Source organism: Cervus elaphus, chromosome 11 (assembly GCF_910594005.1).
Source record: "Cervus elaphus chromosome 11, mCerEla1.1, whole genome shotgun sequence".
NCBI classification, from domain to species: Eukaryota; Metazoa; Chordata; class Mammalia; order Artiodactyla; family Cervidae; genus Cervus; species Cervus elaphus.
This window is the reverse complement of record NC_057825.1, coordinates 95,763,624-95,779,765: the sequence shown is the minus strand read 5'-3', so window position 1 is coordinate 95,779,765 and position 16,142 is coordinate 95,763,624. Positions and strand designations below refer to the sequence as shown.

Sequence of the window (16,142 nt, the reverse complement as noted above, 5' to 3'; positions counted from 1 at the left end):
CCAAGATGTGGAAGGGGGTACTGCTGCATGAACCTTGGTGAAGACTGGAAATGTGGGGAGAGGGGGTCAAGGAGGAGGGGAGTGTTGTGTCGGTCAGGGCATCACGTTCAAGAGGAGAAGGGGAGTCGGGTCAGGAGGGTGGCTGCACAACCCGGGCTGTTTGAATGTTGCCTTTTTTTAAGAGTTTTGTTTATAATGTGGACCATTTTTACAGCCTTTATTGAATTTGTTACAATATTGCTTCTGTTGTTTACTTGTTGGTTTTTTGGCCTCAAGGCATGTAGGGTCTTATTTCCCTGACCAGGGATCAAACCCACACTCCTGCTTTGGGAGGCAAAGTCTTTAACCCCTGGACCACCAGGGAGGTCCCTGAACATTGTCTTCTGGAGTCAGTGGTGGCCCATTCAAGTGGGCACAGAGAATTCTTTTGAAGGGCAGTGGGGGCAAGGTGGAGAGGTGTGTAGAGCCTGCTGGGGGTGGGCCTTGGGTACCAGGATATAAGCTCTGGCCAGTTTGGTCCTTGTGTTTCAGACTCTGAGTAGGGCTCTGATAGGTGGGACCTGGGTTGTGTTGAGAACATGAAACTGGGTGTGGGGTGCAGGGGGGGCCCCTGAGAGACAGTTAGAGGAGGGGTTCGGCAGCCCCCTCTCTCATGCATGGGATCAGGCTGCTGCGAGTGGGAGCCAGAGGCTCGGGTTGGGACCCCATCTCCCCGAATCCCCCTGAGGCCAGGGATGACCAGTGGGTCTCCTCACCTCCTGGATGCTGCAAGAGATCCCTGCAGGGTCCCCAGCGCACATGGCAGGGGCGGTGGGTGCATTAGGAGGAGACCCTGCATCTGAAACATACAAACACTTGAAGGAAGGGTCCTTCGGTATTGCTGGGAGCTCACATCTGTGGATGTCATTAGAAGGGTCTGGAGGTGGGAGAAGAGGGAGGAGGTGGGAGAAGAGGGAGGAGGTGGGAGACTCCAGGCCAGGCTTTGACTGGTCCAGACTCTGATGACGGGAACTGTGACAGACTGGATGTCGGCGGGCCAGCCCGGCCCGGGTCTGTGGCTCCGTCATTAGAAGAGAGACACAGCCTGTGAACTGTTGCAGTGAGTGTGCAGTGGAGAGTGTGGTATTTCGAAAGGGCTTGGCACGTTTTCTGAGTGTTTCTGGCTGCCTGCCCAGCTCCGAGTCTCCTGCTCACAGCTCCCTACATGTGTCACAGCTGAGGATTAAAGCCCTAACAGGCGTCACTGGAGCCCACTTTCTCCTTTCGCCCGGCCTCTGCACAGCTGGGGCTGTGGGGCCTTGCCCTCCTGTGGGCTGAGCAGCCCTGGAGCTCTTGAGAAAAAGAAAACCACCATCAGCAACGCCATTCAGGGCTGATTTTCAAGATGCACTTTTGTTTTTAATAACCACCGTCAGTTCAGCGGGCTTCACACGTGGGAAAAGAAACGCCGCGGGCTGAACCTGAGTTACCGCCTCTGGTGGGGCCAGCCATTCCCGCAGCCTCCAGTAACGAGGAAAGGAGTGGGTAAGATGATGGATTTGCACCTTAGCTTTTGTTTCTGCATTTTCCCCCCCTCCTTTTTCCTTTGTTTACTTATGCGCTGAAGTATTTAGGAAGGAGGAATGCAGTCTGATAAAACTGACAATGTTGTGCTGTTTTTTAAAACAAGATTTGAAGGATTTCTTAGTGTTGTGAGGCTCTGTACGCACATTTAAAACCCTGCGTGTGCCTGTGAGCCCTACTAACTGTTATAGTCGCTCAGATGTGTTTAACTCTTTGCAACCCCGCAGGTTGTAGCCCGCCAGGCTCCTCTGTCCATGGGATTTCCCAGGCAAGAATACTGGAGTGGGTTCCTATTTCCTTCTCCAGGGGATCTTCCTGACCTGGGGATCAAGCTTGCATCTCCTGCATTAGCAGGCGGGTTCTTTACCCCTGAGCCACCTGGGAGGCCCCATCTATGATTACATATGTTTTACTCTATGAAGATTAACTAAGAAATATGTGGGAGATATATGGCCATATACTTCCTCTTAGCCGTCAAAGGCTTCTCTGGTGGCTCAGAGGGTAAAGAGGCTGCTGGTAATGCAGCAGACCTGGGTTTGATCCCTGGGTCGGGAAGATCTCCTGGAGAAGGAAACGGCAACCCACTCCAGTTTTTTGCCCGGGGAATTCCATGGACAGAGGAGCCTGGCGGGCTACAGCCCGTGGGGTTGCAAAGAGTTGGACATAACTAAGCAACTAACACACACAGCCATATACATCATGAGGTTTAAGTGAAGGATATTGTAATGTTCTTTTTTTTTAAAAAGTCTTTTTAAAATTTGTTACAATATTGTTTCTGTTTAATACTTTGGTTTTTCACTTGGAAAGCATGCAGGATCCTAGCTCCCTGACCAGGGATCAAACACACACCTCCTGTATGGGAAGGTGAAATCTTAACCACTCAACCACAAGAGAAGTTCCTGTAAAGTCCTTTTAAAAATGCTGTAGCTGATGGCAGAATTAAGACTTACTTTATGACTTTCCTTTATGCTTCTACGGTTCTAGAGTGGCATCATCTCAGCCTGTGTTTGGCTGAAGGCATTGCATTATTATAAACTGACATCACTGATTGCATTTAAGATTATAATATATTGTTTTATCAAGACTTGTGCATGCTTCCTTCCATAAAGACTTACAGTGGAATCTTGAAAACTTGAGCGTGGTTTTTTGTTGTTGTTGCTGTTTATTGGTTTTTATTTTTATTGGGCTCTGGAAACTGGGCCCAGGGAATCACTCAGAGACCAGGACTGGCTATCCCCCCCTGATCAGAGGCCTGTGTAGGTCAGCGAGTCCTAGGGCATCACTGTATTGGCATGCTTTTTCAGAGGCAGTGCAAATATTGCACTTGAAGTTGTAAGCAGACTGTAGGCTCTCAGGGGATGGTCCGTATTGTCTTGTTGAGTCAGTGAGTGGAAGTCGCTCAGTCATGTCCGACTGTTTGCGACCCCATGGACTATGGATCCATGGAATTCTCTAGGCCAGAATACTGGAGTGGGTAACCTTTCCCTTCTCCAGATCTTCCCAACCCAGGGATTGAACCCAGATCTCATGCATTACAGGTGGATTCTTTTTTTTTTTTTTTTCCGCCGCCGCCGCCGCTGCCGCTCCTGCTCCTGATGGTGTGGCTGTTGTTCCGGGAGCTGCAGCCTCCGCCATTACTGTTTATCCCACACAGCAATGGCGCCGGAACTTCCGGGATCACATAATTCCGGTCCGGCCGCGGCTAGGAGAAGGCGGCCAGGCGACGGGTGGGGAGGGGAAGGACACTGAGGCGCCGGCTCGCTCCCCTCGGCCCGGCTACAGGTGGATTCTTTACCAGACGAGCCACAAGGGAAGCCCGAGAATACTGGAGTGGATAGCCTATCCCTTCTCCAGGGAATCTTCCCAACTCAGGAGTTGAACTGGGGTCTTCTGCATTGCAGGCAAATTCTTTACCAACTGAGCGATCAGGGAAGCCTTACTGGACACCCTTGACCTCCATATACCCTATAATAGTGTTGTTGTGTGAAAGAATAAGGAAATGGGTCAGTCAGAATTCGAGATGTTTAAGGAAAGAAGAAAACAAAATGAGGTCAACCATTCAATTCAATTTAAATCTCCCTTTTGCTCTTTCGCCAAATGTGACTTTGCATGTGGCTGTGAGCAGATGAAGGGCCAGATGGTGGAAAGGACACTTCACGAGGTTCAGTGAGTGACTGGACGGCCTGGTGAATCATTGTGTCCACCTCCAGGAGCCTGGGGGCCACCGTGTGTGTGCTGGGGGCGGGGGAAGTCTGTTCCACTGGAGGTGGGCGGATTGCTGGGGAAAGTGGAATGTGCTGTCTGGAAGGACTGGGGACATTTCTCGACATTTCTGAATTTGATCTTCCTGATCGCAGTGATGAATTTTCTTTATCTGAAAATGTATTTGTTTTAGAGTTTCTTCAATATTTGTTCTAATTTACTTTATATTATTATACTTTTAATACTTTCCACGCTTTTAAAACTGAAAAGTTAATTAGATATTAGTACATTTTATTTTTATTTAAAACTTTTTTTTTTAGTGTATAGCTGATTGACAATGTTGTGTTAATTTCAGCTGTACAGTAAAGTGAATCAATTATATATAGAGCCACTCTTTTTCAGATTTTTTTCCCCCGTATAGGTCATTACAGAGTATTGAGTAGAGTTCTCTGTGCTATACAGCTGGCCCTTGGTGGTTATTTTTTATATAGTAGTATGTATATGTTAATCCCAGATTCCCAATTCATCCTTTGCCTCTTCTCCCTTTGGTAACCATGTTTGTTTTCTATGTAAGTGACTCTGTTTTGTTCCATAAATAAGTTCACTAGTATAATTTTTATATTCCACATCAATAATACCAAACGGTATTTGTCTTTCTCTGACTTCACTTAGTATGATCTCTAGATCCATCCACATTGCTACAAATGGCATTATTTCATTCTTTTCATGGCTAAGTAGAATTCTATTCTGTGTGTGTGTGTACCCATATATATGCCACATCTTCTTTATCTGTTCATCTGACAAGCTGTGAGGAATTTTAAAAGAAGCCTATGGACTGTCTCTACTCAACAGTTTTTATTTTTTATTATTCTTTATTATTCAGCTTTTACTCTTTAACACACAAACTTTGGGGGCACTGTTAAGTTGCTGAGGAATGAAACTCTCAGGCAAGGTCACGGAGTGGCTAAGATCCACTGCTTAAGTATTGTCTTTAAAAACGTATACAGGCTACAGACACTCATGATCAAAAGTACAATTGAAAAAGAATATGTAGAGATAAATTAAAAAGGTAAAACATAAAAACCTAACATTGTGAGATGAATACTATCAGTGTTTGACTGGGTGTGGTTTTCTCAAAACACACTTACATTTTGGAAAAAGCATGCTTGGACATACATGCTGTTTTATCACCCGCTTTTGCCTTTCAGGGGAGAAGGCAATGGCACCCCACTCCAGTACTCTTGCCTGGAAAATCCCATGGTTGGAGGAGCCTGGTAGGCTGCAGTCCATGGGGTCGTGAAGAGTCAGACATGACTGAGCGACTTCACATTCACTTTTCACTTTTATGCATTGGAGAAGGAAATGGCAACCCACTCCAGTGTTCTTGCCTGGAGAATCCCAGGGATGAGGTTGCACAGAGTCGGACGCGACTGAAGTGACTTAGCAGTTTGCCTTTCAGGAGTATGTTGTGAGGGTCTTGTCCTGCTAATGAACTTCTTCCTACAAAAGCTTTTTAGTCACGTGACACAGATAACTTATTAAATCATGTTGGTATATTTGATTTTTTTCTTTTCTGTTATTAACATCTCCCCAAACTAACATGCTTGTAGGGGATCCTATGCATCTCTTCCTTATTCTTTCCTTGGAATAATTCCTGGAGGTCAAAGGGCATCAGCATATTTGAAGTTTTTGATTCTGTTACTCAATTAATCTAGGAAAGTGCTAGTCATGTACACTCTCTCCAGCACTGTATGAACACCTGTTTCTCACACTTTCACCAGCATTGGGTTTTTTACTTTTTTTTTTTAAGTATTCTAATCTGATAACTGGAAAGGAGTCTTCTCTTGTCTTAATTTGCTTTAAGGACACTTCTTGTGAAACCTCTGGCTTCCTATTCTGCCCCTTTGGGTTCAGCTTCTTGTCTTTTTTTGGTTAGTCATCATCAAACCAATCCTTCCTCACAGTAACTTTTGCCAACCTAATTTCTGTGGTCTTTGACCTCATTTGATGTCTCTCAGCAAGCCTGCTGAGTGTGTGGGGGAGTTGAATGCTTTTGCCGACTTTTTACCAAGTCAACAACCCAGAGCAAAGTCAATCTTTAGATTTTATCTCTTTTTTATCTATTAAATTTAGAGATAAGGACTGGCTGTCCACCCCACCATATGATTGAACTGGGGACATAAAAGGAAGGGCTAGAGGAATGTTCTTTAAATAGAAAAAAAGTAAAAATACTGAATGGTACTATTACTGTTGTTATTAATATGAAGTTTATATATAGCCTCACCTTATAAAGCGTCTAGTTTTCAGAGAGCTGCCTGTTGAAATTTTGATGATGTTGTCGAAATAATTCTAAACTTGAAAACATGTGTGTATTTCAACATATTTCTTTGTTCTTAGATTCAGTTGCCACAGGGACACAGTTTAAAGATGGATTTATTTTATTGCTTGCTTATCTGCGTGTGGGGTCACATGCCAGTCTTCTCACATCGCATGGTCACATCCACTTGCTGCTCTGATCTCCAGTCAGAACTTCTCAAAGGCAGAGGCTGGTTTTACATGTTCGTCTCTTTCCAGGACCTGGTTTGGGGTCTGACACCCTTGGGGTGGGGGGCATAAACGTTTCTTGAATGAGTCAGCAGAAGTGAGCTAGAACATTTTAACCCAACTCCCCAGGGAAATCAATATTCACCCCCCCCACCCCCCCACCCCCCGCCGAAGAGGAATGATGGAAGATTCAAAAATGGAGCTTTTTCCTGGGGCACATTGACTGTTTTCTTTGTTTAGTTTAGTGTGGGTTGGTTTCCATTTCTACTGAGGACAACTTTAAAGCTCCGAATGGGTGTGAAGCAGATGAATACCCACGAGGGGTAGAACCAGGAAAAGGGAGCTGGCACCTTTAGTGAGTGCAAGTCCCCTGGACTTGCCACAAGTGTGCAAGGCTTTGCAGGGGGTACCAGGTTTCACTCTGACCTCAGTGGTTGGCTGTTAAAATCAGGGTCAAGTACACGTCCAGCAATGGTTTGACACTCATAGTGGATAAGTAATAATGATGCCAAATAACCAGTAGAGCACTTCCTTGATGTGGGACCCCCAGTTCTGAGTGCCCTGTGTATGAGGGAGTCTTTATTAGTGTCTTACTTTGCAGATTCAGAAATGGAAGCACAGAGATGTGATTTGCCTGAAGTCACATCAGCAGTTAATGCACATCTGGGGTTCATGACACAGCCTTGCTCTAGAGTTCACAGGCTGCTGGACTTGAGGGATGATGAATAAAAACACCCAGTTCATGTGCTTTTGAACAAATAGCACACAATTCAAAAGGTTTTAAAAAGGTTATTCAACCAAGTCTTTCCCTCTTTCTCATCAATAGGTGACTGTTACTAGTGTCTTCCACCTCTTTCTCACTGTATCTGACAGAGTTCTCTCTTTGGAGAACCAATGGGGGATTGATATGTATGTAGACGTATTAATATATAGGTATTGATATAGCTGTTTCAGTCTCCTGTTGGTTATATATGTGTCTGTCTATATCTGTCTAGGAAGAGTCTTATTTTTTTAACTTTTTATTTTATATTTGAATATAGGTGATTCATGGGCTTCCCCGGTGGCTCAGTGGTAAGGAATCCTCCTGCCAGTGCAGGAGATGTGGGTTCCTTCTCTGGTTTGGGAAGATCCCCTGGAGAAGGAAATGGCAACCCACTCCAATATCTTTGCCTAGGAAAACCTATGGAGCTTGGTGGGGTACAGTCCATGGAGTCGCAAAAGAGTTGGACACAACGAAACAACGAATATCCAGCTAACTATTTTGTGATAGTTTCAAGTGAACAGCCAAGAGACTCAGCCATACATATATATGTATCCATTCTCCCCCAAACTTTCCTCCCATCCAGGCTGCCACGTAACACTAAGCAAAGTTCCCTGTGCTATACAGTAGGTCCTTGTTGGTTATCCATTTTAAATACAGCAGTGTGTACACATCCATCTCAAGCTCCCTAACTATCCCTTTCCCCCAGCCAGGAAGAGTCTTATAATAAGGTATGGATTGGCTCATGCCATTATGGAGGCTTGAGAAGTCCCAGGAGCTACCATCTATGAGCTGTAGACCCAGGAGGGCAGACGGTATAGATAGAAGGCCAGAGAGCAATGGTGTACACTCCTGTCCAGTCTGAAGGCTTAAGAATCGGAATTGCCAAGTGCAGGAGAAGATGGACATCCTTGATCAAGTTTCCAGGCAGAGTTAATTCAATTAATTAAATTCCTCTGCCTCTTTGCTCTATTTAGGTCCCCAAGGGATTGGAGGAAGCCCACCCACACTGGAAAGGGGGCTGTTTGCTTTACTCAGGTCACCAATTCAGGTGCTAATCTCTTTCAGAAACACTCTCACAGATACACCAGCTATCTGGGCATCCCATGGCCCGTTTCAGTTGACACAGAAAACTAACCATCACACACTAAGGACATACACTCTGTACGGGGGTGCATGCTAAGTTGCTTCAGTCATGTCTGACTCTTTTCGATCCTATGAGCCCACCAGGCTCATTTGTCTATGAGATTCTCCAGGAAAGAATACCGGAGTGGGTTGCCATGCCCTCCTCCAGGGGATCATCCTGACCCAGGTCTCCATCATTGGCAGGCGGATTCTTTACCACTGAGCCATCAGGAAAACCCACGCTCTTCTGTACTTGGTTCTAAATCTGCATCAAAAAAAGCTTCCTTTTAATCTTTTGCTGACTCAAGTTGTTTGCAGTCTTTTGCTATTACAACCAATGTTGCAATGAGCAACAAAATAGCTGTGCCTGGGTCCTTTTGCAGAAGTGCTAGCAAGGGTATTTGTTGGCTGAATTCCTAGAAGTGACAGTGACGGGTCAAAGGCTGTGTGCCTTTGTGATTTGATGTATATTTCAAGATTTCCCACCTGTTACAACAGGTTGTAACAATTAACACCCCTGCCAGGAATGTTTGAGAGAGTATTTCCCCATGTGCCTACCAAAATAGGTATACTAGCAAACTGGTGGGTGTTTTTGTTGTTCTTTGTTTTTTTTTAGCTTTGGTGATCTTAGGGGGGAAGCAGTTAACTCAGTGTTTTTAAATTTTTCATATCTTATATAACTGAGGGTTTTTAGACTTTATTTTTTTTTAAGATTTTTTTTTTTTTTTTTTTTTGATGTGGACCATTTTTTAAGTCTTTATTGAATTTGTTACACTGTTGCTTCTGTTTTACCTTTTGAGTTTTTGGCCACAAGGCTTATGGGATCTTAATTCCCTGGCCAGGGATCAAACCCATACACCCTGCATTGGAAGGTGAAGTCTTAACCGCTAGACTGCCAGGGAAGTCCCTAAACTTTACTTTTTGAGAGCACTTTTAAATTCACAGAAAAATTGAGGGGAAGGTAAAGAGATTTCCCATATAAACCCTCCCCCACATGTGTATAACCATCTCCATTGTCCACATGCCCCCTTCCCAGAGTGGTGCATTCCTTATAACTGGTGAACCTACCCTAACACATCATTATCATCCAAAGGCCATAATCTGCCTTAAGATTCACTCTTGGTGTTGTATATTCTATGTGTTTAGACAAATATAGAATGACATGTACCCATCATTATAGCATCACACAGGGCATTTCACTGTGCTTTACCTGGTCATCTCTCCTTCCAACCCCTGGCAGCCACTTAAGTTTTTACTGCCTCCATAGTTTTGGGCTTCCATGGTGGCTCAGAAGGTTAAGAACCTGCCTGCAATGCAGGAGACCCGGGTTTGATTCCTGGGTTGGAAAGATCTCCTGGAGAAGGCCATGGCAACCCACTCCAGTTTTCTTGTCTGGTGAATTTCATGGAGAGAGGAGACTGTTGAGTCAAAGCCCATGGGGTCGCAAAGAGTCAGACACAACTGAGTGACCCACACTGCTTCTATACTTTTGCCTCTCCAGAAGGGAAAGGTTATGCAGCCTTTTCAGACTGACTTCTTTCACTTAGGATTTTGCATTGAAGATTTCTTCATGTCTCTTCATAGCTTGAGAGCTCATTTCTCTTCAGCACTGGATAACATTCCATCGTCTAAATGGGCCACACGTAGTTTATCCACTCACCCCCTGAAGGGTATCTTGGCTGCTAGCCAGTTTTGGCAGTTATTAATAAAGCATTGAACACCCACCTGCAGGTGTTTGTGTGGATGTGAGTTTTCAGCTCCTTTGGGTAAACATCAAGGAGAGAGACTGTAGGATCCTGCAGTAAGAGTTTGTTTAGTTTTTAAGAAACTGTCAGACTGTCTTCTGAAGTGGTGGCACCTTTTGCCTTCTCCCCAGCTGTGATTGAGAATTTCTGCTGCTTCACATCCCTCATGGGACCTGTTGCCAGTGTTGTGGATTTTGGTGGCTCTGTTGTTTAGATGATAGGTCGTGTCTGACCCTTTTGTGACCCCATGGACTGTAGCCCACCAGGCTCCTCTGTCCATGGGATTTCCCAGGCAAGAATGCTGGAGCAGGTTGCCACTGGTCATTCTAGTGTGTGTGTAGTGGCATTGAGATTGCTTTAAAACCAGCTGTGATCACAGCAGTTGTTTTTTATGTCTTGGGGGTGTCCAGCCATGGGACACTGCAGCAGGGCAGAGCAATCTGGTTGCAGCCCTCGAGGATCACACCGAGGGGCCGGGCAGTAGCCTGAGTCGAGGGTGTGATAAACATCGTGAAGGACACAGACGGCTGCTGAGACGGTGGTGAAGGGCCGGGTGTGGGTCACCTGCTGATGGGGAGTCCTTGTGAGCAGGGGTGAGGTCTGAGGCAGAGGGGCAGTGGGATTTGAGCCCCTTGGAGGGGAGAAGAAGCTCAGTCTGTGGGGGCTGAGTGGGTGGGAGGGAGCTTAGAGACAGAGGCAGGGGCCAGATCACGGTGGTGCAGCCAGTGCTGGGGCCATGGTGAGGAGTCTGGATTTTATTCTAAACTTGCCAGTCACAGGCTGGGGAGATGGTGCCCGTGTGTGCCCAGCCTTACCTCCCAGACCACAGGTGGCCACGTGTGTGACATTAGGGAGGCCCAGTCCCCCTGTGCAAGCTCTGGGGGACGTTGTTGTATTTACGAGAGAGTGGCAGGCTGGCACCCAGGACACGGCACTCTCTCACCCAGCCCTGAATTCCTGGGTGTGTGACAAGCGACAGGTGCTCTGCCTGAACCTGGCGGCACACACATTCCACAGAAGCACCCTCTACCCTCCCAGGAACAAAACTCGTGCACCAAGGGACTTGCGTGACATCTCAGCTTTCACTAAATTAACCAAGGGTTTTAAGAAAGGGTTCTTGAGTGTTCAGTCCAGGCTGAGCCTTGTGCTCAGTGCTTTTAGGGATGAGAGGAGGAGGAAGGGAAAACCCAGAGAGGAAGATGGTGAGCAGTGGCTTCCAGTGCAGTTTCAAGACAGAATCGAGTGTCAACGTCAGGAGGAAGGCAGGAGGGGGAGGTGAAGAGGCCCAGCCGCTTCTGGCTCCAGATGAGATAGGAGGCCTTGCAGAGCATGTGGGAGCTGCTTGAGGGGCTCGGCTTCTCCTCCGTCCTGCTGTGGAGGAGCAGGTAAAGTGTTCCTTCTGTCTTTACAGGTGAAGAAAGGCCTCTTTCCTTAAGGCCACGGGGTAGGCCAAGGATGGAGCTGGGACTGGCCCCTAACTCTGAGCTCCCTGGGTGCCCAAACAGATCAAAATCCCTCAGCCTCATCACTGGAGGAGGGCTGTCTCTCTGTAGCTCGCATCGTCTTTCAGTTTCTGGCCTCTTTGGTTCCATTGTTATGGGGCTGCTCCATTTCTGAACCTGGAGTGTTGGCAGGACCCTGCAGAAGGGCTGGACCACACCCTCAAATGCCTGATGGTAGGGCTCGAAGCTCAGAGATGCTTCCATCTTGTGAAGAAACACAAGGAACTGAGGCCAGGTGTTTTCGGGTGGGCTCTCGGGGTCCTCCCTAGGGCACACTGGTCCTTTGTGGCCAGGGCAGAGTGGGAATTAGTGTATGTACATGATGTGTCTGGAATGAAGGCTTTAGGAACTGCTGATCAAGAAGATGTGTTCAGGGATGCAGGTTTCCATGGAGATAGGACTACCTGGGCAGGGAATCAGACAGCTGGGAGATCAGTTAACATCTCAGAGAGCTTTGCCTCCTGGTCCAGAGAGGGGAGGACAGGGTTTATTCCTGAGGAGAAGGGACTTTGCAGGTGAATTCCAGGTGCTCGACCCAGACAGAGTGGCCCAAACGAACACAACACGGGGCAGAGGTTGGGATTGTCTAGTAATAAGGTGTTAAATAGTCATTCAATAGTATCTGACTCTTTACAACCCATGGACTGTAGCCTGTCAGGCTCCTCTGTCCATAGAATTCTTCAGGCAAGAATACTGGAGTGGGCTGCCATTTCCTTCTCCAGGAGATCTTTCTGACCCAGGGATAGAACTCAAGTCTCCCACATTGCAGGCAGATTCTTTACCATCTGAGCCACCAGGTAAAAGATGGTGGCAGTCAAAGCAATGTGTACAAAGGACAAGTCCAGAAACATTTATAAAGCTGGAACTGCATCTGTACTAATTGTAATTGAAATCACTATTTTAGGATTCATAGACTTTTAGGCTTTTTCTGATATCTGTGTTCAATCTGTCTATGACAATGATATGACCAGCTTTAAAGACTAAAATTTCAGTGAGAATATTAGCAAGTTTGATGTCTGAAGGCTTCAGACATTTTCCAGAATCAAAGAACAAATGAATGGTGATACTGCTGTAGAACTAGGTGATGATGTGATTATGTCTTTTGTGGAAGTTTGCCTTTTTTGTTATCATTTGAGGGAAAATGATTGGAAATGGACAGACACACTTGTACATTATCCTCTTTTTTTTTTTTTTTTTTAAAGATGCTGAGTCTCCTGACAATGGTTGAGGTTGGCAGCGTTGCTTTTCTGACTGTATCCACTCTGTTAGTTATGCCAACAACATATTCCAGTGTGGTCACAGAGCCAACACATTCCACAGCCATGAATCTGACCCCAGAGGTTGTTGTGGTTTCCCTCGTTTCATTCCTGGATTTAGTGAGAGGGCAGACTTGACCGGAAATCTGGGACAACTTTTCTCAGGCCTTTTATTACCTGGCTTTCACTCGCTGGCCCTTTGATCTCTTTGCTGATTTTTCATCATCCTGTCCTGGAGGGGCCAACAGAGCCTCCAGCTCCTGAATGAACCAGGATCAGCCATCATCCTGCTCCTCCTGGCAACATCTGTTGTGTTACAGACATCTCCTGTGCTCTGTACACATGCTTTACTATTTTCAATGTGTCCAAAGGGAGACGGGGCTCCGAGCTGGCAGGGACAGGCAGCTGCCACCTCCCAACGATGGTGGATGAAAGGCAGAGTCATCACTTGGGCTCCCAGGTGAGCCTCATGCTTCACTGTGCTGACGTGATAATGAGACTCCAAGAGGCAAAATGCTAGTCAGCAAATGGCTCTTTTTGCGAAGTATTTGAACTCCTATTTGTAGAAGTGCTGAAGCTTTCAGAATTTGTTCACATGAGAAATATAATTAAGGCTCCTGTCTACCATTTCTGGTGAGAATTTATCATCTATGTTGGCACATGTTATCTGTAAACTAGTTTTTTAAAAAGGCATTATGTGCAGGGTTATTTTCTAGCCTCTGAAATGACCTGTTGATAATTTTTAAGCTGAAATCAATACAACACATGCAATAAAGTAAAAATTCAACTATAGTAGGAACTCAATAGATATTTCTCTGGAAGGTTTAAACATCCCCTGCCTGAAATAGGTGAGAGAAACCTGGTTTCACAGATTGTACCCTCTCTCTGTTAATGAATAATCTGTACACCAGTAAGATAATAGAGGACAAATGTTAATGAGTATGTGGAGAAAAGGGAACATCGGTACACTGTTGGTTGGAAGGTAAATGGGTGCAGCCACTTTGGAAAACAGTATGGAGGTTCCTCCAAAAGTTAAAAAGTTAAAAGTTAAAAATGGAATATGATCCAGCAATTCCACTTCTGGGTACATATCCAAAGGAATTGAAATTGGTGTCTCAAAGAGATACCTATATTTCCATGTTCATTGCCGCATTATTCATAATAGCCACGATATGGAAACTAAGTGTTGTCAGTAGATGAATGGATAAAGAAGGTGTGGTATATACTGGACATACAATATTATTCAGCCGTGAGAAAGGAAATCCTGTCTTTTGTAAGAACATAGCTTGAGGACATTAAGCTAAATGAGATAAGCCAGACAGAAAGACAAATACTGTGTGGTATCACTTACATGTGGAATCCAAAAACGCTGAACTCAGAGAAACTCTGGGGCTGGGCAGTAAGGGAGTTGTGGAGGTGTTGGTCAAAAGGTACAGACGTCCAGTTATAGGATGAGTAAGTCTGGGGAATGTCCCTGGTGGCCCAGTGGTGAAGATTTTGCCTTCCAATGCAGGAGCTCTGGGTTTGACTCCAGTTGGGAAGCTAAGATCCCACATGACTTGGGGCCAAAATACCAAAACATGAAACAGAAGTAACATTGTAACAAATTCAGTAAAGACTCTTAAAAAGTGCTCTCCATCAAAAAAAAAAAAAACTTTAAAAAAGAAACACATTTGGGGATCCAATATGCAGCATTGGAAAAGACCCTGATGCTGGGAAAGATGGCAGGCAGGAGGAGGAGATGAGCAAACTCTGGAAAACAGTGAAGGACATGGAAACATGGCATGCTGCAGTCCGTGGGGTCCCAGAGAGTTAGAAATGACTTGGCCCCTGACCAACAGCAAATGGACAGCACGGTGATTGTAGCTAATGTATTGTATACTTAAAAATTGCCAAGAGAGGAAACTCTGAAGGTTCCCACTGCAAAAAAAGAAGTGGTAATTATGTGATGAGGTGGAGGTATTAGCTGACAGTATGGTGGTCATATATGTCAGTATTAAAATGTATCAACACATTGTACAGTCTTAAACTTATACAATGTTATATGTAAATTGTATTTTGATTAAGCTGGAAAACAAGCAACATAATAAACTGTAAAATTATGTACAAAAAATTACAGCATTTCTTTCCTGGAGAGAAAATATATGATTCTTGTCAGAGGTGATGGAATGGGCATCTATTTGACTTGTTGATTTAAAAAAATTATGTGATACTTGCCATGACATCCTCTTTTGAAAACATTTCCCTCAAGGTTTAAGCACTTCTCTAGATGAACACAGTGGGTTACTGAGCTGACTCATAGGGAGGAGAGGTTACATTTTTGCTATTGTAATTATGTGGGAAATCGCACCCCACACCACTCACCAGGCTTACATATTTCTCATCAACCTCAAATTCTGAGATTTACTTAACTGCGAGATCAGAGTTCTAAGATTTTTTCCCCCCAGTTATACTACTGAAGAAATTTAGGTAATGGGGACATGGTGGATAGAAACCAGGTTCATAGGAAAGTGAAAAATGCTGGGGTGGGGTGGAGGAGGGGTGATGGAGACAGACACTTCCTTTAGTCTGGAACTGATGTCTGGATCATAAACTGTTGTTCTAGGGAAGTTTCTGGGTGTGAATAAGCCCCCGGAGCGGGACTCTCTTCCTCTGCGTGGCCCCTGTCTGCCCAGTCAGTGTAGAAAATGGTGTGACTGCATTAGGGGACCCACTCAGCTACATATAGACAGAACAAACATCACCCTCTATGATATAGGTCAGTGTTTGTCCCTCGTGATTGCCTTTTGGAATCTCCTGGGAGGCTTAAGAACTATCGGTGCCTAAGCCCCACTCCAAGAGGTTCTGATGGAATAACACTGAGACACAGCCTGGGAAGAGTGATTTAAAAAAAATCAAAAAAACTCTCTGGGGGTAGCTGTTCTAATGCAGGCTGAGAACCACTGACCCGGGAAATAGATAGCTGTAATTTCTGTAAATTGCCCGAGTCAACAAGAAGCTGGCTAGCACAAGAGTTGTCCTGAGTGATTGCTAAATCTCTCTGCTGGGGGAATTTAGTTCCATTTCCCAGAAAGCTTATCCCTGGGCATGATCACGGGCTCTCTGTCCTGTCCATGTGGTTTGAATTTTCTAAGGGACTGTGGGTATCGGCAGTGTGAATGGACTGCTTTCATTCATCAGTCAAAATGTAAACGTCTGCTCTGCTCCAGTGATGGCAAGGTGGGGGAAGCGTTTACCTTTAAGCATGATGAGCGGCAGGGAGAGAAGAGCTCAGCCAAACAGAATCTGGGGTGCTGGTGCTCCACAGGAGGCTGAGGTGAAGCCAAGGGCTCAGAGGAGGTGGAGATGGTCACCCTGGCTTCCCCTGGTTGGAGGGGTGGGAACTACCCTAGAATGCCCTCTGAAAGGGGCATACCGTATAGGTGATGGGCCTGGGAGGAGGAGG

The 16,142-nt window shown here is 45.5% G+C and overlaps 1 protein-coding gene, 1 long non-coding RNA gene and 1 other non-coding gene across 3 annotated transcripts in view; 1 reads left to right on the top strand and 2 right to left on the bottom strand.

Annotated features, from left to right (window-relative positions):
* Nucleotides 1-1,101: 1,101 nt before the first annotated feature.
* The window catches only part of IL1R1 (interleukin 1 receptor type 1), an 84,767-nt gene continuing 69,726 nt past the window's right edge, over nt 1,102-16,142 (top strand). Inside the window, exon 1 of the mRNA XM_043918507.1 lies at nt 1,102-1,524. The gene's annotated coding sequence lies outside the window, so the exon portion shown is untranslated. The remainder of the gene's footprint in view (nt 1,525-16,142) is intronic.
* Nucleotides 2,771-2,852, bottom strand: LOC122704181. Its single transcript, XR_006343795.1, has one exon. It is a non-coding gene; the product is annotated as a small nucleolar RNA SNORD86 (small nucleolar RNA).
* Nucleotides 5,961-16,059, bottom strand: LOC122703935. Its single transcript, XR_006343671.1, has 3 exons — nt 15,934-16,059; nt 14,049-14,255; nt 5,961-6,362 (listed from the first exon to the last, which is right to left on the bottom strand). It is a non-coding gene; the product is annotated as an uncharacterized LOC122703935 (long non-coding RNA).